This window comes from Tenrec ecaudatus, chromosome Y (assembly GCF_050624435.1).
Source record: "Tenrec ecaudatus isolate mTenEca1 chromosome Y, mTenEca1.hap1, whole genome shotgun sequence".
Lineage (NCBI taxonomy): Eukaryota > Metazoa > Chordata > Mammalia > Afrosoricida > Tenrecidae > Tenrec > Tenrec ecaudatus.
The window spans coordinates 16,722,525-16,747,725 of NC_134549.1; the positions used below are offsets into that span (position 1 = coordinate 16,722,525).

Here is a 25,201-nt window from a genome sequence, read left to right on the forward strand (position 1 = left end):
GAAAGAGAGATTAAAAGCCCAAAGAGGCAAGTCAACGCGGAGCTCGGTTTACTTCCTGAACTCGCCTCCCTGGAAAATGCAAAATGCAATGCCAAGTTTTCATGCCGCTGACAGATGGAATTGTGTCCCCACCAAAATGCATGTGAGGAATTCGGCCGAGGGAAGGCATTGCTCTTGGTCCTCCTTGCAAACTGTTGTAACGGCATATCGTTCACACGTCATCCGGTTCAACGGTGCAATCGTATGAAAAAGAATTGCGCGATCATCTCCAAAATCATTTCCAGACCCTTTGCTTCTCACCTGAACGCATGGTCATCTGCGCCCCACCCCCCGTGCCGTCGATCTCCCCAGAAAAGCCCCACCCCTGCAAGAAACCATCAATGCCGTCGTTTCCATCACTTTATCTAACCTGAACTTCATAGACTGAAAACGTGTAATAAACAGCAACAGAGGAAACCACGCCAAGCGTTTAACACTATCACTGCATCGTACCGTCTCCCATGATAAATTTAACTCTACTTTTGAATGTTTTTCTGCTGCGAACTCTGATTCCTCAATGTCCTGGAGGAAAGTGTACGATGACCCGGGGGGGAGGGGGGGCTTCCGACACAGCCTTGTGTGCATCAACGGCGGGCACACACTTCTGTCGCGGGGCAGCTGGTGTGTCCAAACTACCAGTCTTTTGGAAAACCGCCCAGTGCCTCGAATCCCACTTGGAAATGGTCTCTCTTGGCTATCTTGATGAGGCAGTACTGGTACAGAGTGTATCTCAAATTAATTTTTCCCTTTGCGGCACTGGAAGAGGGCACTGACTCTGGTCATTACATAATCTGCTGTCAGTTTGAGAATTAAGAATGTAGGAGTGTGGGGAACTGATTACAAGGATCCACATGTGACCTCTTCCCTGGGAGAGGGACGGCAGAGACAGGGGTGAAGGGAGACTCCAGATAGGGCAAGATATGACAAAACAACGATGTATAAATTACCAAGGGCACATGAGGGAGGGGGGAAAGGGGAGGGAGGGGAAAAAAAGAGGACCTGATGCAAAAGGCTTAAGTGGAGAGTAAATGCTTTGAGAATGATTGGGGCAGGGAATGTATGGATGTGCTTTATACAATTGATGTCTGTATATGTATGGATTGTGATAAGAGTTGTTTGAGTCCCTAATAAAATGTAAAAAAAGCAAAGGAAAACAGAATGTAGGAGTGGAGTCTAACATGCCAATGAGGCCTCTGTGTGGACATGGACTTCTCCTGAGAATGCTGGGAACTCTTGGTGTTTCCTCCTTGGAGGCGGGAGACATCTCTTCTCTTAGCTCACTCCCTGGAAGGTGCTCTACTGACAAGAAACATGGAGCTACGCTAGTGCCCTGTATTGGAGGAGCCACGTGGAGACCCTGCCAGCGCTGAGATGCTTCCACGGCCACTGGATCCACAAGACTTTCCACCCACCGGCCTGCGATCCTCCTGCATTCAGCGTCATTGCATGTGTTTCGTGAGTCTGAGGAGGACTTTATAGACCAGTTTCAGACACATGGGCTAATATTGGACTTATGGGCTTGGACTGGACTGGGCCCTAAAGTACAATGGCCCTTTATATAACACTCTCTCTTATACACAAATGAGTTCCCTTGCATTTGTTTCTCTAGTCCACCCAGACACACTAGCCTTTGGGGTTGGTGCACACATCTGGAGCGGGGCATCGGGATCGGAGGAAGGCTTATGAACCACCTTCAGTACCTAGGACACAACCTTGCTTCCTGAGAGTGAGGAGGACCGGAAGCACCAGCCGATGAAGATGAGAGACGGCACCTTCAGTACAGACGACACCTCAATGTAATGAAATGCAGATCCTCACAACTGGACCCACAGGTGACCTCGTGATACACGGAGCGACGTTGGAAGTTGTCCATGACTTTCCTCTTGCTTGGATCCGCGATCGATGCCCCTGGAAGCAGCAGTCAAGAGATCAAAAGACACATTGCGTTGGGTGAATCTGCTGCCCACGACCTCTCTAGGGTGTTACCTCGAGGTCTAAGGTGCACCTGACACAGGCAGGTTATTTTCACGTTCCTCAGACGCATGTGAACGTTGGACATCGAATAAGGAAGACCGCGTGAAAACATCACTGTGTTGGAATGGGGGGCTGCAGAAGAGTGTTGAAAGGACCAGGGATCGCTAAAAGGACGAGCTGATCCGTCTTGGAAGCAGCGCAGCCCACATGCCGCTTAGAAGAAAGGGTGTGAAGACTCGGGTTTAAACGCTTTGGACACGCTGTCTGGAAAGTTGTCCTGGAGAAGGACGTCGTTTGGGGCAAGTGGAGGGGCAGTGGAAAGGAGGCGGTGAACTAAGAAAGCTGACCCGACGGCACCTAACCACGGCAACAAGGGGAGGAAGGAAGGATGGAAATGGGAGAAGATGAACAGCACACCACGTGGAGGGCACAGGGCCACCCAGGAACGGAAGCGGAAAGAGGTGCCGAGAGCTTCCGTCAATGCCCGCAGAGAGAGGTTCCCTCTGGAGTCAGCACGAAGAATTTAGATGTCCAGACCCCTCGTCTTTGAGGGGGGTTAATTTTCCCTTTTTAAGTAGTCATCTACTTGAGGGCATTTCTGCTACAGCAGCGCTGGCTATCCAAAGTCTCACCCAAATAACGTACAAGGGTAAGTTAAACAAAAAACTTTTGCTACAGAATCATGGAAACCATTATTGAACAAAAATGTCACCACGGGAAGCAATTGCTTTTCCGTATATCCCTGACCTAGGTCTCCACCAGCGCTCTCTGTTCTGAGAAACTTACTGTGATATCGGACGCCATGCCTCTGGTATTTCGAATATTAACTGGGTCGCCCACGCTTCAAAGGTTCCACCACATTCTTAGACTAAAACGGATTAGGAGGAAGGCAGATGCAGCCAGCTTCTGGGAAATGACGGGCTGAAAACCTTAGGGTTGGTGCCCGTGCCTGGGGTGGTGCGGGCTGGAAGATGAGACTGGCAGGTTAGAAGACACTCAGCCTACGACAAAATACACCTCCAAGCAGAGTTGACCTGACTGATGAGGGTGGAACACACTTTGGGGACCTTCATTGGCCGATGGGACACGACTCAAAAAGAGAAGAAATCGGTTTACATCTCCAGGAGACATCAGAACATGGTGTGCAAAGTATAAAACGAGCATGACTGAACTAGGTATTAGCTGAATGCACTAAGTTCAATACCGTAGGCAGTAGTGAGCCGAAATGGACTGGTACTGAGTCAGAGAACCTGAGGAGCAGTGATATCCCGTTCATCTTCTGAGAGAGCATTCCAACACTGTCAGTGACAGGGTGATTGATGTCTGTAAACTTCTGTGTGAGTTACGGTGGAGCAGAGAAACAAATTCATAGACGCTCATACGTGTATAAGCAAGAGCTTTCTAGACAAGAGCAATCGAATAGTGAGAAAACAGCCCAGCCCAGCGCAGTTCAAGCCCACAAGTCCAAAATTAGCCCATATATCTGATACCAATCTATAAATTCCTCTTCACACTCACAAAACACATGCAATGACGCTGAATGCAGGAAGACCACAGGCCGGTGGGTGGAAAGTCTTGTGGATCCAGTGGCGGTGAAAGCTTCTCAGCGCCGGCGTGGCCTCCACGTGGCTCCTCCAGCTCCAGGGCTCTCGCGTGGCTCCATGTGTCTTGTCATCAGAACACCAAGCAGAGAGTGTGTGTGTCCCGCCTCCAGCGACCTATTTCTCTCCACAGCGACTCCATATGAGGTCATCAAGCAGTGACATGAGTGACAGGCTGAAGTCCACCCTTTCACTCTTATGAGTCTCAAGCTGTCACCAGATTAAGTAATTACCACAAATGCCCAGGAAGACCAATTCATAAACTATTCCACAAATCGACACACCAAACACAAATGCCAAACATTAGCGAATGGAATATGGTTGCGGTTGTTGTTTTAAATCAACTGTTGTAGTCGGAAATGAGGGAGGTCTGGTGATAGGCATTGGGCTGCGCACCACCAAGTCGGTAGTTCAGTCTCACCGGCTGGTCTGTAGAAGACAGATGAAGCTGTCTACTCCTAGAAAGGGTTAACGGCTCAGAAACTCACAGGTCCTTTGAGGGTTACTCGGAGTTGAAATCAACTGACTCATCAATGACGTTTTTGGAAGTAAGTAAGCATGCAATCATGACACCTTGATCGTTACTGGTCATTGGAACAGAGAAACTGATTGGGAAAGACGGCCTCGGTGAATGAGATGATGTCAGAGATCACGACAGAATTTTGCACGAGCGACGACATGGGCTTTCCACAGCATAAGCAGTGACTGTACCCTTGGGCTGCTGCCGACTGGACGCATGGGGTTCAATCAGACTCTATCTATGGAGGATGAGAAGCCCAGGCTCCATGGAATCTGTCAGAACAAGTTCTAGGGGATGAAAGCTGAAATAAGTCTGCAAATGCAGAAATATGGCTTTGGCTTGGCGGCGAAGGCGTAGCCATCTTGCTTGGAAGCTTCCCGGTCTTTGGACTTGAGGTAGCACCCTGGGACCTGACCTTCCAACCTTGGATTTGCTCACCCCAGAGGGCAAGAGCTGACCTGCTCTGCTGTGGACTTATTCATCTTTGCAGCCACAAGCCGGTTGCCCTCCTGGTGATCTTGGATTGATCAGCTCGTACATCAATGTGAGTCAGGAAACTCCTCCAGCCTGACACCCGATCGTTGAATTCTGAACCTGCCTAGGGTTGGTCATACCCTCTTGTACAACAACTTTGTGATGAAACATTTTCTTGACACAAACCTTTCTCTCTCTCTCTCTCCCCTATATAGAGAGATATGCTCCATTGATTTTGTTTCCACCGAGAATGATGCCCAAGACAGTATCCCGTCCAGCATTGACAGCGCATCTCCGGAAGAGATCTGATGCACTGCGCATGAGTGACCGGAGACCAGGGAAGCCGTGGGATAACGTCCAAGACATCGTGCATGAAGAAACCAAAATCTCACCAACAACGCAGGAAACCCCCAAATGGATGCTGACACTTGCTATCGGATGTGAGAGGTCTAAATCGAAAGGCGGTGGTGGTGGGGGGATATGAAGTGAAAAGAGCCGGGCCAAGTTCAAAGGCAACGTGAAAAGACAGAGGTCAGCATCGCAGTGCAATGTGCGAAGACCTGGAATCAGAAAATCAGTAAACGGAGAGCGCGCGCTCTGCCTTTCTCAAGAAAAAAGAACTGAGAAGTGATTCGGGCTCTGAGTGGTCACACCGCAGGATTCTCTGGGCAAACTATTGAACGTCACAGGAGGGAACCGAAAAACAAGATGCGAGGAACGCGCAAAATCTCTGTCCCAACAAGAACTGGCGGACGTCCAACCATTTTCAAGATGTAGCACACGATTAAGAGTTGACGGGGCTGGAGGAAGAAGCCCAAGCCGCACGTTAGGCATCAGCCAAAAACAAGAACCCAGGCACTGAAAGGATGCCAAGGGAAACATTCCAAGAACAAGCTGCTGAAGCACTGGAAACACTCATTTATCATTGCCCAGAGTGTTGGCAGAGCCAGCTTCCTGGCCAACAGACTGGAAGAGATCTATATCTGCAGACTTTCCCAAAGGGGGTGGGGGCCAACAGAAAGTGCAGCATCATTAATATCACATGCAAACAATGAAAGCCAGGTTCAGAAGAGGGTGTGAAGTAAGGAATCTCATCACTGCCATCACCTGATCCTGGAGGAAAGCAGAGGGTCCCGGGAAGAAGCTCACCTTTGGGTCAGCGGTCATGCGGTGGCATTCGATGGCATTGATTATAACACATGATGGATAACATGGCATGATTACAGAACACTTAATTTTGCTGCTGTGGAAATTATATCGAGGCCAAAAGACAGTAGTGTTTTTTTTTCTTCTTCAACAGAACAAGGAAATGCTTGGTTTCAAATCAATAAAAGCATGCATCCGGGTTGTATCCTTTCGTTGCACTTAAATCAACCTGCAGGTTGAGCAAATCACCTGAGGAGCTGGACTAGGTGAAATAGAACGTAGCAGCAGGCTTCCAGCGAGAGTTACTAACAGCGTGCGATCTGCAGGTGATGTAACTTTCCTTACTGAAAGCGAAGGCGACTTGATGCACAAACGGATGAAGATCCGAGACTGTGATCTCCTGTATGGATATTCAACCTTAGATTAAAAGCAAACACAAAAATCCTCACAGCTAGATCAATAGACGACATCATGGTAAACGAGGAAACGATTGAGCTTGTCCAAGATTTCACTTTGTTAGGACCGATATCCAACGCCCAGGGAAGCAGAGCTTACGAGATCCAATGACGTGTTGTTTGGTTAAATCTGCTGAGCAACTCCACTTTAAAAGGTTAAAACCAAAGATGTCACCTTGATGCCTAAGGTGTGCCTGAGTGAAATCATGGTCTTTCTTCTTGTTTTTTTTAAAAATAATTTTATTGGGGGCTTGTATAGCTCTTATCACAATCCATCCATTGTGTCGAGCACATTTGTACAGTTGTTGCCCTCATCCTTTTCAAAACAGTTTCTTTCTACTTGAGCCCTTGGCATCAGCTGCTCGTTTTTTCCCTCTCTCCTCCACCCTCCCTCCCTTCCAAACGAACCCTTGATAATTTATAAATCATTATTGTTTTGACATATCTTACACTGACCGATGTCTCCCTTCACCCACTTTTCTGTTGTGCATTCTCCTGGGAGGTGTTTATAGGTAGATCATTGTGATCGGTTTCCCCTTTATTCCCCCACCTTCCCCTTCCCTTCTTAATATTGTTACTCTCATGATTGGTCCTGAGGGGTTTATCTGTCCTGGAGTCCCTGTGTTTCCAGCTGGTCTAGTCAGATCTGTAAGGCAGAATTGGGGTCATGATATTGCGGGTGGTGGGTGGCAGCAGAGTAAGCATTAATGAAGTAGAAGAAAGTAGTAAATTTCCTCGATGCTACACTGCACCCTGACTGGCTCGTCTCCTCCCCGCGCCTCTTCTGTAAGGAGATGTCCAGTCGCCTGCAGATGGGCTTTGGGTCCCCATTCTGCACTCCCCCTCATTCAAACACCTCATCTGCATAGGAAGTTGGACAACGAGCAAAGACCGAAGGAGAATCAATGTCTTTGGATTATGGTATTGGGGAGGAATGTTTGCCAAGGACTACTGCCTTTACCTCGACACCAAGAGAAACAACCCAGTTTCACACAAGGACAGGAGACAAGTTCAAGGAGACGGAGGACAGAACATGTTTGATAGAAAACAATGGTTAAAGGGGAGGCGGGGGGGGGGGGGTAGATGAGGAGCTGATACCAAGGGCTCAAGTAGAAATTAGAAAGCAAATGTTTTGAGAATGATGATGGCAACAAATGTACTAATGTGCTCGACACAATGGATGGATGGATGGTGATAAGAGTTGTATGAGCCCCCAATAAAATGTTTTTTAAAAAGTACTATATACACCATTCCACAATAGCATTAATGACAACAATCGATGAGTAAATACATAGACAGACATGCAAACTACAGTACGATGGATGGAAATATACCAATAGAGATGTAAAAGTTTAATCTCTTGATTGCTACTTCCGTGAGAACTGTGGATCAATCAAGAGAAAATCCTCGACAACTTCAACTTCTTCTCCATTTATCACATTGTTACTCATCGGGCACGTTGTAAAGATTTTGATTTTCTTGGTATCGAATTGTAACCCACAGTGTGAAGGCTACAACCCTTAATCTACACCAGCAGGAGAGCAAAAGCTGCATCGCACTGGATAAATCTGCATCATAAGACACCTTTACAGCGTTGACAAGCAAAGATGTTCCCTTGAGCAATAAGGTGCACCGGAACCAAACCAGGACACTTTCAGATCCTTGCTGTGCAGGTGAGAGGTGGACAGTACATGAGAACCCCCAAAGGAGGATCTTTGGGTTCCAACGGTGGTGCCGAGGAAGAATATTGAAAACACCAGGGACCACTGTAAGGTGAGACTTTGTCTTGCACATGTTGGACGTAAGGTCGGGAGAGAGCGGTCTCTGGAGAAGGACATCGCCCTTGGTAAAGTGGAGGGATAGTGGCGATGCACTGGGCTGTGTGCCACAAGGTGACGGGTTCAAAACCACCAGCTGCTGCATGGGGGGAAGATGGAGGTTTCTACTCCCATCAACAGTGACAGTCTCCGGAGCCCACAGGGGCAGTTCCATCCCATGCTTTAGGGTCACTGTGAGTTGGCATCATCTCAAAGTCAGTGACTCATAGCTAGTAAAGAAGAATGAATTCAAGACACGCAGAAAATAATTAGGCCAAAAAACTTGAAAGCAAGCAAACCGGTCTCCACAACCCTAAAACCAGAAGAATTAGATGGTGCCTAGCTGGCACTACTGACCCCATTGAAAGGACTCACAATTCAAGGTCTCAGATAACGTGGGAGAAAAATGTGGAACAAAACTCAACATCACGAGCCCAGATATATTGGTAGGACAGAGACAGGTGGTAGTTAGAGGATTTTGTGTCAACTTGAGGATATAAAAGTGGAGGGGTGGAGTCCAGCCTGTCAATCAGGTCACAGCATGATGTCACCTTTCCATAAGGAGGGTCCTGGGAGCTCCCCCCCCCCCGCCTCCATCTCTCTGCCTTCACCTTCCTGTGGTGAGCCAGGCTGAGACCCCTGTGATGGGGCCACTGCCATTGGTTCCACGCAACTCTGCACCCACCGGCCTGTGATCTTCCTGCATTCTGCATCATTGCATGTGCTGGGTGCGTGTGAAGAGGGACTCATGGACTAGGATTGGTCTTAGGGACTTGAGTTGGACTGGGCCGGGATATTTTAATGATGCACTATTACTATTTTTTAATAAATCATTTTTTGGGGGGCTCTTACAGTTCATAACAATCCAGGCATCCGTTGTACGTAGGTTGCCATCATCATTCCCAAAACATTGTCTTTCTCCTTGAAGCCCTGGTATCAACTCCTATACCCACCTCCTTCCCCACTCATGAACACTTCATAATTTATAAATTACTGCATCTTATTTTCATATTTTACACCATCTCTGTCTCTCGTCACGCATGTTTCTGTTGTTCGTCCCCCTGGGGGGGGGTGCTGTAGGTCTATCATTGCAGTGGGTTCCCCTTGTCTCCCCCCAGCTTGCCCCTACCCTCATGGTACCGCTACTCTTAATATGGGCCCTGAGGGGTTTATCTGTCCTGGATTCCCTGTGGGCTGTCCTCTTGACAGAAGCAGATGGGAGGGCATGGGATTTCCTGGAACCTAGAACCATAAGCCAACATGATTGACAACAGATTCCACTCTCATCTACATTCCATCATTCATGGAAAACACTTTAGTTCCTTTTGAAGAAAATATGTTCAGGGTGTTCACGTGCAGGAAAGTAAACCCACCTAGATCTTTGGACCAAGAGGTCTCATGTTTTTTGCCCCTTCTTTCATTTGTCCTCATTCCAAAAACGATGCCCGGTTTCACCCTAAGCCCTGAAGGAGTAGCCCTATGCCATCTTGAGCGCCTCACATCCACTTGCAGACCCGCCAAGCTTCAAGGTGAACTCACAAGGAGACTGGGAGGGGCAGTGGCCCCAGCGATTTCCTGGAAGGCAGGGAGGGCGCCTCAAGTTCCCAACAGAAAGGCAGCTAGCTGAGTGGGCTCCACAGACCATACGTAAGGGGAGACTTAGGGGAGCCTGCCATCCTCCAGACAGAGATAAGACAATAGAAGGGGGCTCTCTCCTTGGGACTCCCCAATTCTGGCTTGAAGGGTGAAGTGACTCTCCTTTAGACCTTTGCAGACGATAGCATGTATGTTTAAATAACTCACTGAAAGAACCAGACCCTCAAGAACTCTGCTAATGTTTGACTGTTTTCTGGATTCAGGCCAGGCATCGCTTGGAGGACATGCCCGTTTGCTTCCAATCTCCCTATTCCCTTCATCGCAGATGCTGAGTAAAATTTTGTTTTTGACCCTGGGGCTTCGGCGATGGGCGCAGGCATAGAAACCGTTGTGGGGATGGCGCAGGGACGGACAGTGTTTCCTTCTGTTGGTCACGACGAGGTTGCTACGCGTCAGAGCCTCACAACAGCAGCATTCTCATCTCATGATTTTCTCCTGGGACTGGGAAAAACGTGGGTTCTCTTGCCCAGCACTGAGGGATCGATCCAGACGACACTCCAAAGCCCTCACCTCTAACAGGGGCCCCACGGCTTGATGGCCACCAGCAAGTTCCTCACTAGCTTTAACATCGACTGATTCTGAAGACCAGGTCTCTCCTCCCAAGACGTGGCCCTTCCAATACTTTGTATCTCTCAAGGCTCACAGTGGAGACCTTTCTGTCCTTCGCCTAGAAACTCGGAGATGAACTACAGCAAAACAAGATCTTTGAAAATGAACTTGGAAGGAATGGCAGACCAAGTGTGTCCCAAGAAAGGATTAACTTTCACATTAGCAAGTTTCACCCCACGTGACTCCAGACACCCTATTCCTGGGTTTTGTTTAATTTTGCTTTTCTAAGAATGTAGAGACCAAGGAATCATTTGCCTTGGGCTTAAGTGTGCTTAGAGACCTGCCAACAGGATGTTTGTTGTGGCTGCTTCAACGTGAGGTTGTGCGAGAAACCCAAGACAAAGAGCCACAACCAATCGCAAACTATATAAAGAGTCAAGGACACAGAGCAGGGTACATTCTCCCGGCTCCTCCTAAGGACAAGAGACAAACACGGGCAAGATGAAGATTCTGCTCCTGACGCTGGGACTCGCCCTCACCTGCGCTGGCCTGGACACTCTGCCTGAAGGAAACTTCTCAATGGTAAGGAGGACAGCCCAGCACAGCGGGTTCTACTTTTATGCACGTGCGTGTTGCTTTGAGAGATTGTGTTGGTGTTTCCAATTTTGTGCACCTGGCTCTTCACCTGTAACTCCCCAAAGTACAATCCCTCGATTCATTGGGTATTGATAAGCTTCTGAAAACATTCCCTCTGGAGAGTGTTGGTCCATGCTCAACACCCTTGCGTTTAGCACTGCACATCGATGCTCCTTAGGGTTTAGGGGTGGCTGGCATTTTGAGGGGCAGGTAACTAGGACTTTCTTGTGGGGTGTCTTCCTCTGAGTAGAGTCTGCTCAGCAACCCTTTGATCGAAATGAAGTGCTGAGTCATGGACACCACAGGGGATGCTGCATGAACACGTGTCTCTCTATACTCCCCTTAGAAGTGAGACATTGGATATGAGCTGGAGGTTGTCGTGACTCGATGGTGTGAAGTCCCACAGGAACATTTCACGTTTGTGTCCTACCTTGCCGTTGTTTTCATTGCGATTGCTGTTTTCAGGAGTGTTCTACATTCAATACATGTAGATATTTTCTCTGATGCAATCGATGGGGGGCATCCCTGTAGGAGATGCTGGAGAGAGAGCCCGGCCAAACCTATCTTGCCGATATGTTTTTTGCAGATTGAAGGGAATTATAAGCTGGTGTACATTGCCTCTACCAACCCGAACAAGACCGTGGAAGGAAGTCAGTTTGATGTATATATGCGTCAGATTTACTACTTGCCAGTAAATGAGATAATAAGTTTTGGATTCTATATCAAGTAAGTAATCATTTCATGGAATGAAAATGAGCAAGGCTGCTTGGTTCCCAAGGGAGAATCTGCCTTCCTTGGTTACAGAGAAATCTCAGGGTTCGGGGTGGTGGGCTTTGAAGGATCGCCGGAGTTGGAGATTTAGGAGCCAAAGTCTTAGGGGACGGAGAGTCAAACGCCTCCCTTGCAATCAACTCCCCAAATACTAGAGAGAGACTAATTCACAGTGCCTTCAAATCCTAGCAAACTTCAGGGAACCATGGTCTTAAAATCGGTGAGTGGACAATTAATCACAGCACAACCTCTGCCCGGAAAAACTGACTCCTGGCTGCTTTAAATCTATGTGTGTGGAGAAAGAGAGAGAGAGAGACAGGCAGAGAGAGAGAAAGAGACAGAGAGAGAGAGAGACAGAGACAGAGAGAGAGACAGAGACAGAGAGAGAGAAATAGGGTAGCAAGTGGATGAGAGACAAAGAGAGGGAGGTTGCTAGTGGGTGCAGAATCACATTGATCCAAGGTGATTAGAAACACGATTGGCCAGAAAGCTCTCAGCAAACAGTGGCCCATATGGAGCCACTCCTACAGGCAGAGTCCAAGCAAACAGAAAGGAGAAGTGATGAGGGGAGAGAAATGTAAGCTCTCAGTTTGGCCTGTTTGTAAAACACCCACACCTCTAAGGAGGCATCATTTGACTGTGGCCTGATTGACAGCTGAGATTACAACCTATAATTTCAAACATAAGCAGGTGGATATAAAATCTCACTCCCACAGGATGGGAAAGCTTCCACAGCATCAAGGATTATTGATCACATGATTGGTATATCACACGCCTTTCGTAAGAACCCACATCAATCATGAAGCAAGTAGAAACAGTTTGTCTTCTTTGGAATCCGAGTTCACTTGCAGATACATAAACTAGTAGTGGAACCTGAATGGAGTTTCTAAAAGAAACTGAAGATGAGGAAGAGAGGGCAGTGCTTTGGGAGAATGTGGCAATCGTGTAGGAGTCCAAGTTCGTAGCTGGGGCACCGTGGGGACGGGAGAAAGGGGATGGAATGCCTCTGCAGGAAGGATTGAATTTTCAAGCTAGGAAACAGGAATATGTTTGATTGTGCTAATGGTGTGACTCAGCAGTTCTACGGTTGTCACGTCATGGAGCAAGCCCGCAGAGGCACACCTTGTTTGATTTCACTCAGTCATACTGCATTTCACCAGTTGCTTTATATTCCAAACGGAAGGTCTTTGGTACCTCCATGAAGTTAAGTCTACAGACGCTGTTTTGTAGGCAAGGGGACTATGCTGATGCATAGTTTTTATTGCTCATGTGTGCAAGGGCAGACATGAAATCCTAGTCACTCAGGCTATGTATTGAATGGTTTTGTTTCATTCACGAAATCAACTCACAATGTTTTATGCTTTAGGTATAAAGGGCAATGCCTTCCCCGTTTTGAGTATGCAGAGAGAAAAGAAGCCAATTTATTTTTTGGTATTGGTAAGTATCACTGTGTTTCCGTAGGAAACGGGCATGTTACATTGAATTAATTGCCTCAACTTGTGACAAGAATTCTGTATATCTGAATTCTACTTCTGCTCACATGAAAGTGAAACCAGGTAGAATCCCCTCAATTTTCCAAGCACTTTAATTTGTTATGTACAAAGACATAAATGACCTTACATCTTGAAGCCCTTGAAATGTTTAATATCAGGAGAAACTAAACACAGATGCTTCAAAGGTTTGTTTCAGGTGGGAGCTGGGTGGAAGGCAAGGATCTGAGTCTGTCAAAAACAACCTATAGGACTAGTCTAATGGATCCAGCCCGAGTGTCCACACCACGTCATCTTGTCACGAGCAGATTTTCACAACAATCTGAACACCAACTTTGCCGGTGGGGTCCCATGCTCACTTAGGAGTGCCAACTTGGCTACTTAGACACTATTTGTGCATATCCCTACCTGCACACGAGGGGCTCTGAAAGCCAGTGGTGGGGAATTTCCATGAGCCTCTCATTTCATTATTTTCACGAACTTTTCAAGTCCCGTCCTGTGGTGGGGGTCGTTAGGGTGCATTGAGTTAATTCTGACTCAGAGCAACACTGTGAGACACAGCGGGAAGACCCCTTGGCTTGAATGGACCCGATGGACTTCCTCCATCAGAGTCGAGGGTGGGCTCACACTGCCGGCATTCCAAAGATTCACTGAGTCCTTCGCCCTTGTCATGCCAGAGCTCCTATCAGAATATCCTGTGTTCACTCCTCTGTTTTCCTCCCAGGTCCGCTCAACAATACCGTTATACCTGTCTACGTCACAGAAGATACTATCATGGGATTGCACATCAACGTGGATCCGCAAGGAGTTTATAGCAAATCGATTGAACTTGTCGGTAAGCATCGCTCCACCCCTCGAAGGAGGACTCCACTTCTCCCTCCCTCATCAGAGATTCTAGTCGCAACACCGGCAGGATGGGATATCACGTGATCTTTCCTTCTAAGCACCCCACTTGAGTTTCCATCTGTCCGTGCCAACCCGTGGCGATCCACACATGCTGTCGAGTTCCACTGGGCTTCTCTTGGTTTTCAGAGGATGGTAGGAGGGAAGTAGATCACCAGGCCCCTGTTCCCAGGACCCTGTGTATGGACTCAGAAAGCTATCTTCCCTTCGTCATCCACGTGGATTGTCCATTTGTGTCCAAAGCCTTACTAATTGCCACGGGGATAACTGCAGCCCCTTGAGGGCCAGGAAGAATTACGACCCACAGGGCTTGAGACACTTAGGGCTGTCTCATCTGTAGTCACAATATCTCACGGCAACTTCCTGCACTGTGCATGCTGATTTTCAGCAAGAAACACATCTGTGTCCGATGAAGAGTTTGCGATCCTCTTGGATGTTCTCAGAGGAGATTCCTGAGGAAAACCTCGTCTATATCATCGAACGAGGTAACTCAGCCACACTCTTCCATGCATTTCTATCCGACCTAACAGGTACGCATAATTTCAGATAACACATGGATCTGGTTTAAATTCTTTCTTTGCAAATCATCCGTTGTGAGCTCCAGTGTTTACACAGAATCCTGAGTGTTATTGGTATCGGCTGTTGATTTTTTCCTTTATTTTTTTGCTTCTTCTTCACAGACAATTGTCCTAATATTTTCCCACAGTTGCCAATTCTTCAAGAGCTCTCTCCATGATTCATACTTTTTGAAAGTAAGTTAAAATGACCAGTGTCCAATTGTTTTCCTTTCCAACCAGGTAAGAACCTCCCATGGGGATTTAACGTGGCAGGGAGGTGGCCAGGTGGCTTAAGAGTTGGGTTGCTAAGCGTGAGGTTAGCACTTAGAGACCACCCCCTGCTCCATGTAGGAAAGGTGAGCGTTTCGACTCCCACTGGGAATTACAGTCCCAGAAACCCACAGTGGATGTGCCAGTCTGTCCTGAAGTTTCCTGTATGAGTCAGAACCGATGACAGTGGTTTTGGTTTGGGGTTCCATGGGCTTTTTTAGGAATGGTATTTTTTTTTCTTGTTTGTCCAAAATTATGCCAGCAGATGCTATGTCCCCATTCACGTTTCCACTGCCATCGATTGAATTCTGAACCGTGTGATTGTTGATTGAGGCCGGCAAGTTGGCCCTTGCTCCCGGTGACCCGATGCACCACACAGGAAACACTGCCAAATTCTGTGCCATTCCGGCCATTCTTTTTAAAGTGTGAGCCCATCATTGCAGCTAGTTTTTCCCTCTTTCTGGTTGGAGGTCTACCTCTCTTTTGCTGATACTCTAGAAAGCAGGCGGTCCTTCCCCAGCACAAGATCTGTCCATATAGTGTTATCATTGCAACCTTATCTAGGGTTTCTGGAGGGCAAATCGTTAGGGCAACAATCTCTGTTTTCTCCTCACAACAGCTAGTGTGTGTGAATCCCCAGCCTTGTGATACGTTTCCAAATGCCTAACTGTATCTCAACAGCAGCTTCTGTATCTAACCTGTTGCTCTGAATTCTATTCCAAACCTGGGGACCCCAGAATATAAGTAGAAATGCCTCCACACCTCTCTTTGTCTGCCTTCCAGAAGCTAAGTCCCCCATCTCTCCCTGCAGAGGGCTGGTTGGTTCAAAGCACTGACATTTCAGTTCCTAGAAGACAACTTACCCTGTATGCCCCCAGGTTCCCCTGTTCATTTTTGTCTCCTTTTTAAAATCTTTACATGATTGTGATTCAGGTCAGTGAGTTAGGGTGACTCCTGAGGCCAGTACTTCTGGAATCATGAAACTCCTGCTTCACCATCACTATATCCTCAGAATCATTCCAAGTGGATGGTCAACATTTTTAGAGACTGCCTATATTAGATTTCATGTGACAAACTATCAACATTTTTTACTTGACAAATGACCATTTTTGGGGTAAATTTATTTGAATGTGTATCATTTTCTTTTTTTTCTTAACCATTTTATTGGGGGCACTTATAAATCTTATAACAATCCATCATGCAACTGTATTAAGCATAATTGTACATATGTTGCCATCAACATTTCCCTTTTTGAGCCCTTGGCAGATAATCAATTCTTGACACTCAACAACCTATGAGCCTCTTTCTTGATCAGCCTGACTCAACACCCCAACCTGGTTTTTCTCCACCACGCATGGTACCTGCATAGACGGCCACAGGCCTCACCTTCCCCGTGGAATCAGAATCAGAAGTAAGAAGCGCTCCCTGGATGTTCCTCTGCAGCTCATCTGCTCCTAGAAGACATGTTCCCTCCCCGCCTCACCTTTCTCAGTCTCCCCTCCTCTCTGTGTGGTGTCCCTAGATCATTAAATTGATCAAATAAAATTATTTGCTGCATACATGTTTCCTGTGTGTCCTTGCAGAGAAGGGATTGAACTTGAAGCTCAGTACACATCCACTTTCAATAGAATTGTCCAGGCAGGTATGTCTGTTGTAATGGGTGGCCAATGGGGGAAAAGGTTGGTTGGGATAGAGAGAGAATTTAGAGAACTTGCCAGCTCAATGGGTTGAAGGGTCTAAACCAACCTTGGGACATATTTACTGTACAGACATGAGGCTTTATGGACACCTGGCTGTCCCCTAAATCTCAACCGAGTAACATTCATGAATGGATGTTAAGCACCTGGCCTACTGATCAGTCGATTAGAGAGCTGCCTACGACAGTTCTCACTGTAATCAGATTCCCTCTCTGTTCTTAAAGCTCTCATGTATGAAATAACATGGGAATCTGTGATCGTCTAGTACAGGATCAGTAGGGATCAATGATGACACAACATCAGAGGCCTCAGTCCAAACCAGAACTCCAAACCCACTGCCTTCTAGTCAATTCCAACTCACAGGAACACCCTGGGACAGAGATGACGTGTCCATGAGGGTAGGAAATTCACCCAATCATTACATGGGCAAGAGAAAGTGTTGGTTTGGAAGTGCTGATTTTGTCCCTAAAAAGACTGAACTACGTTTGCCAGTGATATGTCCCTAGGCACTGAACCTTGTCAATAACTCAACGAGAAAGCCAATGAAACCAACAGAAGGATGCAGTAAACCGGCGGGCACAGCGTCCATCTACGAGAATTACCTTAAAAAGTACACTGGAAAAATGTTAGCGTATCGGTTAGATGATCGTGATTTTGACTGTTGGCAAAAATATATCTTTGGCTCTTGGTCATTGTCGAATTGTTGTGAGGGGCACACTGGACTCTTCCCGCTACGAAGCAAGAGAATGCTGGGGGACCCATTGCAGGAATACCATACCATGTACAGTAGGCACTCAAATGAAACTCACACCATTGAGCTAATTCTGACTTATGGTAGAACTGCCCCCTGAGTGTTTCTGAGTTGGTTGTTCTTTTACTGGAGTAGAAAGTCTCATCTCGCTCCTGTGGAGCAGCTGGTGGTAACCCTCCGCGCACCTTGCAGTTAGCAGCCAAACGGTGATTACGACAGCACTCAGAGTCCAGACCTAAACGTCTGCGGAGAGATTCCACAGTCACCTTCTCCGTGAACCTGATGAACAGAATTTCTTTACAGACGTAGCAACGTATTCATTGTAGTCATGCAAAAAACCTTCGGGGTAGAGATCATGTTCTGGAAAATCCTAGGCTCACAACTTCATACATGGGCCACACATGTCATGAAGTTCTTTTGAAAGGGCAGTGGATCGTTCCATCAGGAATAACACGATTTGGGTGCATTAATCTGGTTTAGGCCTAACTCTCTCCAAGGATCTGTGAATTGGCCCCAAAGGAAAGTCTTGAACTTTCTCTCTTCTGAAACCTTAATCTCTGCATTTCTCTAGACAGGAGATTTCCAATACCAGACACCATTCAAGTCGCACCCCCAGAGCTCTGAGTTTCCCTTGCAATCAAGGAACTTAAACCTTCCCTTGGGAGTCAGATTACTTTGTGCTTTTAAACTCGCTGACATGGTTCCTCCCTGGAAATTGTAAGGGAACCTGATGTGGTCATTGTCTGAGGGGAGGTAGACCACAGGGATGCAAACATTTGGTTTACCCCCTACAGGGATGCTGCCTGTGGTATTGGAGGCACTGTGCAGGGTTTTGAGTTTCCTATGAGCTGAAAAGAGTCACATTTTTAAAGACACAAAAGTTCTCCCCACCCCCCAATATCATCTACATGTAATACTCCCATGTTTTTACCCAGAGACAGGGGCAGGGAGTAGGAGGGTTGGTGGAGGAGCTAAATTTACTTAATGTTTACTCATTGAAGATGGACTTACAAAATAATGTAACTAAAACAAAGCCAACAGTCAGTAATAGAATTTCTCACCCTTGTCTGTGGTATGTGTGGTATGATGTACTGTGGACACCTACCTGCAATGTGTGATTGCTTTGGTAAATAATGCACCGAGTCTGAGCATTCCCATGGTGATGCACATGGTCACCCCTCAGATGCAACCCGGAAGGTTGGTGCACTGACCCCATGCTGAACAGAGAACACCTCAAAATAAGCCCTAGTTAATGGCGGGAGCGTCAGAACAGACTGTGATGATGCAGATACGATGATTTTTTAAAAGTGATTTAACTATGGAACTGTATGACAGGTGAATACTATCTCTAGGAAACTGCCGCTAGAACCAAAGAAAACAATGCAAAGAAACTAAACTTGACCCACGGATACTCTGGCGAGGGAGGAGTTTTTGCTTAAGGGCATGGAGATGACGGGCAGGGTGATGGGGGAATTTGGAAGAGGATATTGATCCCGTTGAACAAAAAGGGTATAATCACTGGCACTGACTTAGATACATAGATGCTGTTGAATGGGAGAATGCTTTGTTGTGTATATTTGTGACACTTAAAAAAATAAACTACACAAATACCAATGAGCACAAGGAAGAAGACAATGATCTAGAATTGATTGTGCAGACGGTTGTACAACTCTTTGCATAGGATTGAAATGTGGAATTGTATGAAAGGTGGATGAAGTGCCAATAACACTGTTTAAAACAAACAAAAAAAATACGTCCTAGGTATCTACACCTGAAGAACCAACTATTCAAAACCGTATTTGGTAAAGGGTTACACTGTCTCACATGAGATTGCCCTCACTCTGAGATCTCCCATGGAGACTAGAAGCTTCTAAATGCCCAAGGAATGGAAGGCTTAAACAGTTGAGAATGAGAGGTGGAGATCAGGACGCACAAATCTGTTACCACAAATGAAATCCCCCAAAGGGGCGCACACATGCAGAGGAGAAACCTCGCCCACTCTTGATAGGCTTCCCTGTTCCCACTGGGAGTGGTTCCTCAGGCTTTACTGTGCAGGGCAGCACAGCAAGGACAAGTCACAGGGCCAGATCACAAACCTGCATCGTGTGCACCTTTGTCTTCCAGGCTCGGGGAGGACCCAGTAGAAGGTAAGTTGCTGTGGAGATTTGGATTCCTGCCTCCTTTTGTACCATTTCTCTGTGGATGTGGCTGTTTGTCATCTTGTCATCAGTATGCCTAAAACTTCATCCCTAATCATTAGTTATAAACATCCTGGTTGGGAGGTCTCTGCAGATATTTAGACCATGAGCAAATGGTTCCTTCTTCTCAATCTTTTGCCAGACTGCTGACATATGGAATTTTGTGCATAGGTTTGCTTTTGGTCAGGTGATATGCAACGCCATGGAAATCAATCATTTAAGGGGGACATATTTTGTTCGTATTCTTTCCATGCTAAATTAAAAAACCCATTCGTTTTGTCCCAGCCCATCTCCTCCAACTTTGGGGGGGAAGGGACAGAAAGGTCTCGGCCATTAATCTTGAGACACATGCAGTGATGGAAGTGCCAGGTACGAAGAGGAAACCCGCCCTCTGGTGTCACGTTGCCTCAAAGCAACTGAGGGACACACTGGAGGTCATCGTCATGGCGTCCGTCTGAGGGCTGAGGGATGTGGAGTGTCTGTGTATGTCTGCGCTCTCTGGTGGGGGGAGAAGCTGCACTTGTCACTGTATCATCAGTGTCTTCCTCTGAGCCACTCACGGATTAGCAGAACTTTCTTCTCTATGCAAAGCTCACGCAACATTGCTGGACTCGGAGAAAGTAGCCCTTGAACATGTATTAGGATTACTATCAACCCTTCCAGGCAATATGAATCAGCCAGCGGAGTACACTAATCATTTCTCCTTTAATACATTTCCATAAAGATGACAGCAATCAATTAAAACATTGGTCAGTAGGGCAGGATACAATATTCAAGTGCAAAAATCCAGTAGAATGCTGCATGCTAATGAAGAGAATGCTGAAATGGAAATGAAGACAACCATAAAATTTATAATTATAACATAAAAGATGAAATACTTACTTATAAACCAAACCAGAGACGCAAAGACTTGGACCAAGACAACTGTACAGCACTTCTTTAAGAAATGAAATCTGGCAGAGTGGAGACCCAAGGCCCAAGTGTCGGCCAATGGAGATCCCCTCATAGAGGGGCTTAGGAGAGGAGATGGGTTAATTAGGGTGTGAGGTAATATCGATGAAGAACACAGCTTTCCCCCAGATCCTGGATGCTTCCTCCCCCCAACTACCATGATCCGAATTCTACCTTGCAGGGCTGGATAGGGCAGAGGCTGTACAATGGTACATATGAGGGTTGGAGGTACAGGGAATCCAGGGTGGATGATACCTTCAGGACCAAGGGTGTGAGGGACGATGCTGGGAGAGTGGAGGGTGAGTGGGTTGGAAAGGGGGAACTGATTACAAGGATCCACATGTGACCTCTTCCCTGGGAGAGGGACAGCAGAGAAGGGGGGAAGGGAGACTCCGGATAGGGCAAGATATGACAAAATAACAAGGTATAAATTACCAAGGGCATATGAGGGAGGGGGGAATGGGGAGGGGGGGGGGGAAAGAGGACCTGATGCAAGGGGCTTAAGTGGAGAGCAAATGCTTTGAGAATGATTGGGGCAGGGAATGTATGGATGTGCTTTATACAATTGATGTATGTATATGTATGGATTGTGATAAGAGTTGTATGAGTCCCTAATAAAATGTAAAAGAAGAAAAGAGAAAAAAATGATTAGGGCAAAGAATGTACAGATGTGCTTTATACAATTGATGTATGTATATGTATGAACTGTGAAAAGAATTGTATCAGCCCCAATAAATTGTTAAAAAAAAAAATGAAATCTGAGCGACAGAAATGGAAGCATGTTCCATGTTCATGGATAGGAAGATGTAACACTGTGAAAATCTGAATACTACCCAAAGCCATTTATAACTACAGCACAGTTCTGATCCAAATCCTAACTGCATCCTGTAAAGAAATGGAAATCCCATTACTAAATGTATATGGGAAATGAAGAGACAAACAAGTTCTAAAAGCACAAGGAGAAGGTCTTGCAGGAATTGACCTCAAAAACTACTAAAGAGCTACAGTAGTCAAAACCGTCTGGAATTTGTACAATGATAGGTCCATAGACAAATGGAAGAGAATAGAAAATCTCAAAATAAATGCATCCAACTACAGACCACCAAGAGAGCAGAGAACCAGAACACAATGAGTGGGAGCGAGGTAATCTCGTCCACATTTGGCACGTGCAGAATTGGATCTGCATCTGCAGAAGAATGACCCAGAACCAACATGTAACCATGGGCACAAAAACCCACCTCAAGATGAACTAAAGACCTAAAGATAAACCCTAGATCCATCAAGATTATCAATGAGAAAGTCAGGACAATCTTAAGAGCCCTATTTCAAGACAACGCGGTGCTATCGGATGTTAAGCATGAAGTGCACACAGTAAAAGGCAAAATAGATGAGACAGACTTACTAAAACTATGATACTGAAGAAATGTAGTTCCTATGGATTCAGACAAAATTTTAATAATAGCACAAGAGTTAAGAGACTAACCTCTAAAACTATGGAACATTAAATACCTCGATAAGAAAAAAAATCCAATTAAGACATGAACAGATAGTTCATAAAAAAATCACCTTCACGACCTTGGGCCTCTACTAATGCACTCCCTCAATGCATGAATACTGTCCTTTATTAAATTGGCACTCTACGATGCTCAGCCTCCGGACAGAACTGCTGAAGACAATGCAGGTGAACAAGTAAATGTGGTGAAGAAAGCTGATGGTGCCCGGCTACCCAAAGAGATAGCATCTGGGGTCCTAAAGAACTGAAGGTAAACAAGCGGCCATCTAGCTCAGAAGCAACAAAGCCCACATGGAAGAACACACCAGCCTGTGTGATCACGTGGTCCTGAAGGGATCAGTTATCAGGCATCAAAGAACAAAAACACATATCATTGGCTGCACACCTCCATGATACGATGGCCGAAGACAAATGGGTGCATAAGCTAATGTGGCGAAGAAAGCTGATAGTGACCGGCTATCAAAAGAGATAGTGTCTGGGGTCTTAAAGGCTTGAAGATAAACAAGCGGCCATCTATCTCAGAAGCAATAAAGCCCACATGGAAGAAGCAAACCAGCCTGTGCGATCACGAGGTGTCAAAGGGACCAGGTATAAGGCATCATGCAAAAAAAAAAATATATATATACACACACACACACACACAACATAGTGAATGAAGGGGGAAGTGCAGAGTGGAGACTAAAAGTCCATTTGAGGGTCACTGGAGATCCCCTCACAGAGGGGTTTAGGAGAGGAGATGGGTCAGTCAGGGTACGATGTAGCACCGATGAAGAACACAGCTTTCCCCCAGATCCTGGATGCTTCTTCCCCCCAACTACCATGATCCGAATTCTACCTTGCAGGGCTGGATAGGACAGAGGCTGTACACTGGTACATATGAGGGCTGGAGGTACAGGGAATCCAGGGTGGATGATACCTTCAGGACCAAGGTGTGAGGGGCGATGCTGGGAGAGTGGAGGGTGAGTGGGTTGGAAAGGGGGAACTGATTACAAGGATCCACATGTGACCTCCTCCCTGGGAGAGGGACGGCAGAGAAGGGGGAAAAGGGAGATTCCGAATAGGGCAAGATATGACAAAATAACAATCTGTAAATTATCAAGGGCTCATGAGGGAGGGGGAAGCGGGGAGGGAGGGGAAAAAAAAGAGGACCTGATGCAAAGGGTCTAAGTGGAGAGCAAATGCTTTGAAAATGATTAGGGAAAAGAATGTACGGATGTGCTTTATACAATTGATGTATGTATATGTATGGACTGTGATGAGTCGTATGAGCCCCTAATAAAATGTACTACATAAATAAATAGATAGAAGCACACTCTAGAAATTAGCAGAACCCCCCCCACACACACACACACAAAATCACCTTCACATGGTTAGCAAACAAATAATAAAAATGCTCACAAATCATTCACCATCTGGGAGATGCAAATCAAAGCAACAGCGAGCTATCACCTTACACGAGCATGGACAACCTGGTTCAGAAACAGAGAAGTAAATTCTGGGGAGTATAGGATCAGATTGGAGCTCTCATCTATGCCCATGGGACTCTTACGTACACTGTACATATGTACAACTCTGGAAAGTGATACGGAGATACCTCATATAACTGAGAATTGAAACTCCCAGGAACCAGCACAAGCTGTGCGGAGTACACACCCTAAAGAACTAAGAGTGATGCATCACATGCACAGAAAGGACACACTGTCACGATAACTTCAGCACTGTTCACTAAGAAGATGATGTAACAAGTCAAATGTCCATCAGTAGAATATATTTTTTTTAAATTCTGGTACATACACACAATAGAATGTTATTCATCACTGAAAAACAGGAACCACCTTATCACTTCAATGGGCCAGGAGAACATGGGGCTGAGTGAAGCCAGTCAATCCCCAAAAGAAAGACACTGTATGCGACCACTAGTCTAAGGAGAAAACCCTCGGCATAGACTGTCAAACCAAAGAGAACAGGCTGTAGAGGTTTCCAGGGACAGGAAGGGAAAGATGGAAAGATGAAGCAATGCACAGGAGGATGACAGGTACTGATGGGGTGAAAAGGTGAACAGAGACACCTAAGATGGAGAAGAGACAATGGCGTGGGTGGTAGCATCTGAGTGGAAGGAATAATGTTTTAAACTGTTATATGCAGAGTGGATGGTCTAAAATATAACCTACTCCCACCTAATTCACAAGAGAAAATTCACTTAAAATTAGTCGTCTGTTTTTTGTTTTTTTTTCTTTTTCAGTGGAGAGCGCGAATGCAGTCCCCCACTCCCACAAATTATGCAGTCAAGTTTCCCACATTTGGGGAAATCGCAGGGGTCAGCACATCTGGAGTGCAATGGATAAGCCTCGCCCTGGGAAAACCACCTTTGTGATCATGGTATCTCCCTTGCCAGGTAAGTATAGTCGTCTGTTTTTATAAAGCAAATATTTCTCAAGAATCATTTATGCTAACGTATTACAGCTCTTCTATGATAATAATTTACTTGAAAAAACAAAGAAAAACATCTGGAAATAAAACATTTGTTTTTCATTGTCAATGAAATTCGTCTCCACTAAATTGGCCTTTCTTACGAAAAAAAAATAAAGACTTTTATGAGGGAGGTCTAGTCTGAAACATGGTGTTCACATGAGTTAAAATCAGCTGAGGACCCACATTTGGGATTTTATTATAGAACCGTGGTCAATGTCTTCACAATACAACCGAGTACCTATTCACCTTTGCTGCTGCTCACGTGGTCTTTGAATCGGTTCTCAGGTTTGACACTAGGTGTGCGCGCGTACAAGGTAACCGTGGAGTTGTGAAGGCAGGGGCTTGTCAAACATAGATTGTCAGCCTTACAGCAAAATACATAGTGTTTTCAGTCACCTTAAATACAGGTTGGACTGAATAAGGATGGAATAAAAAAGAAAGTAGAAAATGCATTTGCCCAAAGGAGAAGCAGATAATACCTTTGATCATGGTCTTAGGGAAGAATGTGGAAAGTACCTGGACCGTCAAAAGCACAAAGAATCTGTCGTGGAAGAAGTAGACATACTGCTCCTTAGAGGTGAGATCTTGTAGACATGTGACCAGGAGAGACCAGTCCCTGGAGAAGGACAGCACGCTTGGAAAAGTGGAGGGGCAGCGAGAAAGGAGGAAGGCCTCGCTGAGATGGAATGACACAGTGGCTGCAACACTGGGCTCAAGCATGAGAGCAACTGTGAGACAGGGCAGGACGGGGAAGTGTTTCC

General features: G+C 46.1%; 1 long non-coding RNA gene and 1 other non-coding gene across 9 annotated transcripts in view; both read right to left on the reverse strand.

The window, feature by feature from the left end:
- LOC142435610 (uncharacterized) overlaps positions 1-25,201 on the reverse strand; it is a 68,946-nt gene that overhangs the window by 13,634 nt on the left and 30,111 nt on the right. For 2 of the 8 annotated variants that reach the window (XR_012781583.1, XR_012781586.1), the window contains one exon: positions 370-1,947. The exons of 3 other annotated variants lie outside the window; for them this stretch is intronic. This is a non-coding gene — a long non-coding RNA (uncharacterized LOC142435610). Of the gene's footprint in view, positions 1-369; positions 1,948-16,028; positions 17,586-25,201 lie in introns of those variants that run through there. 3 more of the 8 variants (XR_012781584.1, XR_012781589.1, XR_012781585.1) reach the window with 2 other exon arrangements.
- Positions 24,208-24,371, reverse strand: LOC142435726 (U1 spliceosomal RNA). Its single transcript, XR_012781606.1, has one exon. It is a non-coding gene; the product is annotated as a U1 spliceosomal RNA (small nuclear RNA).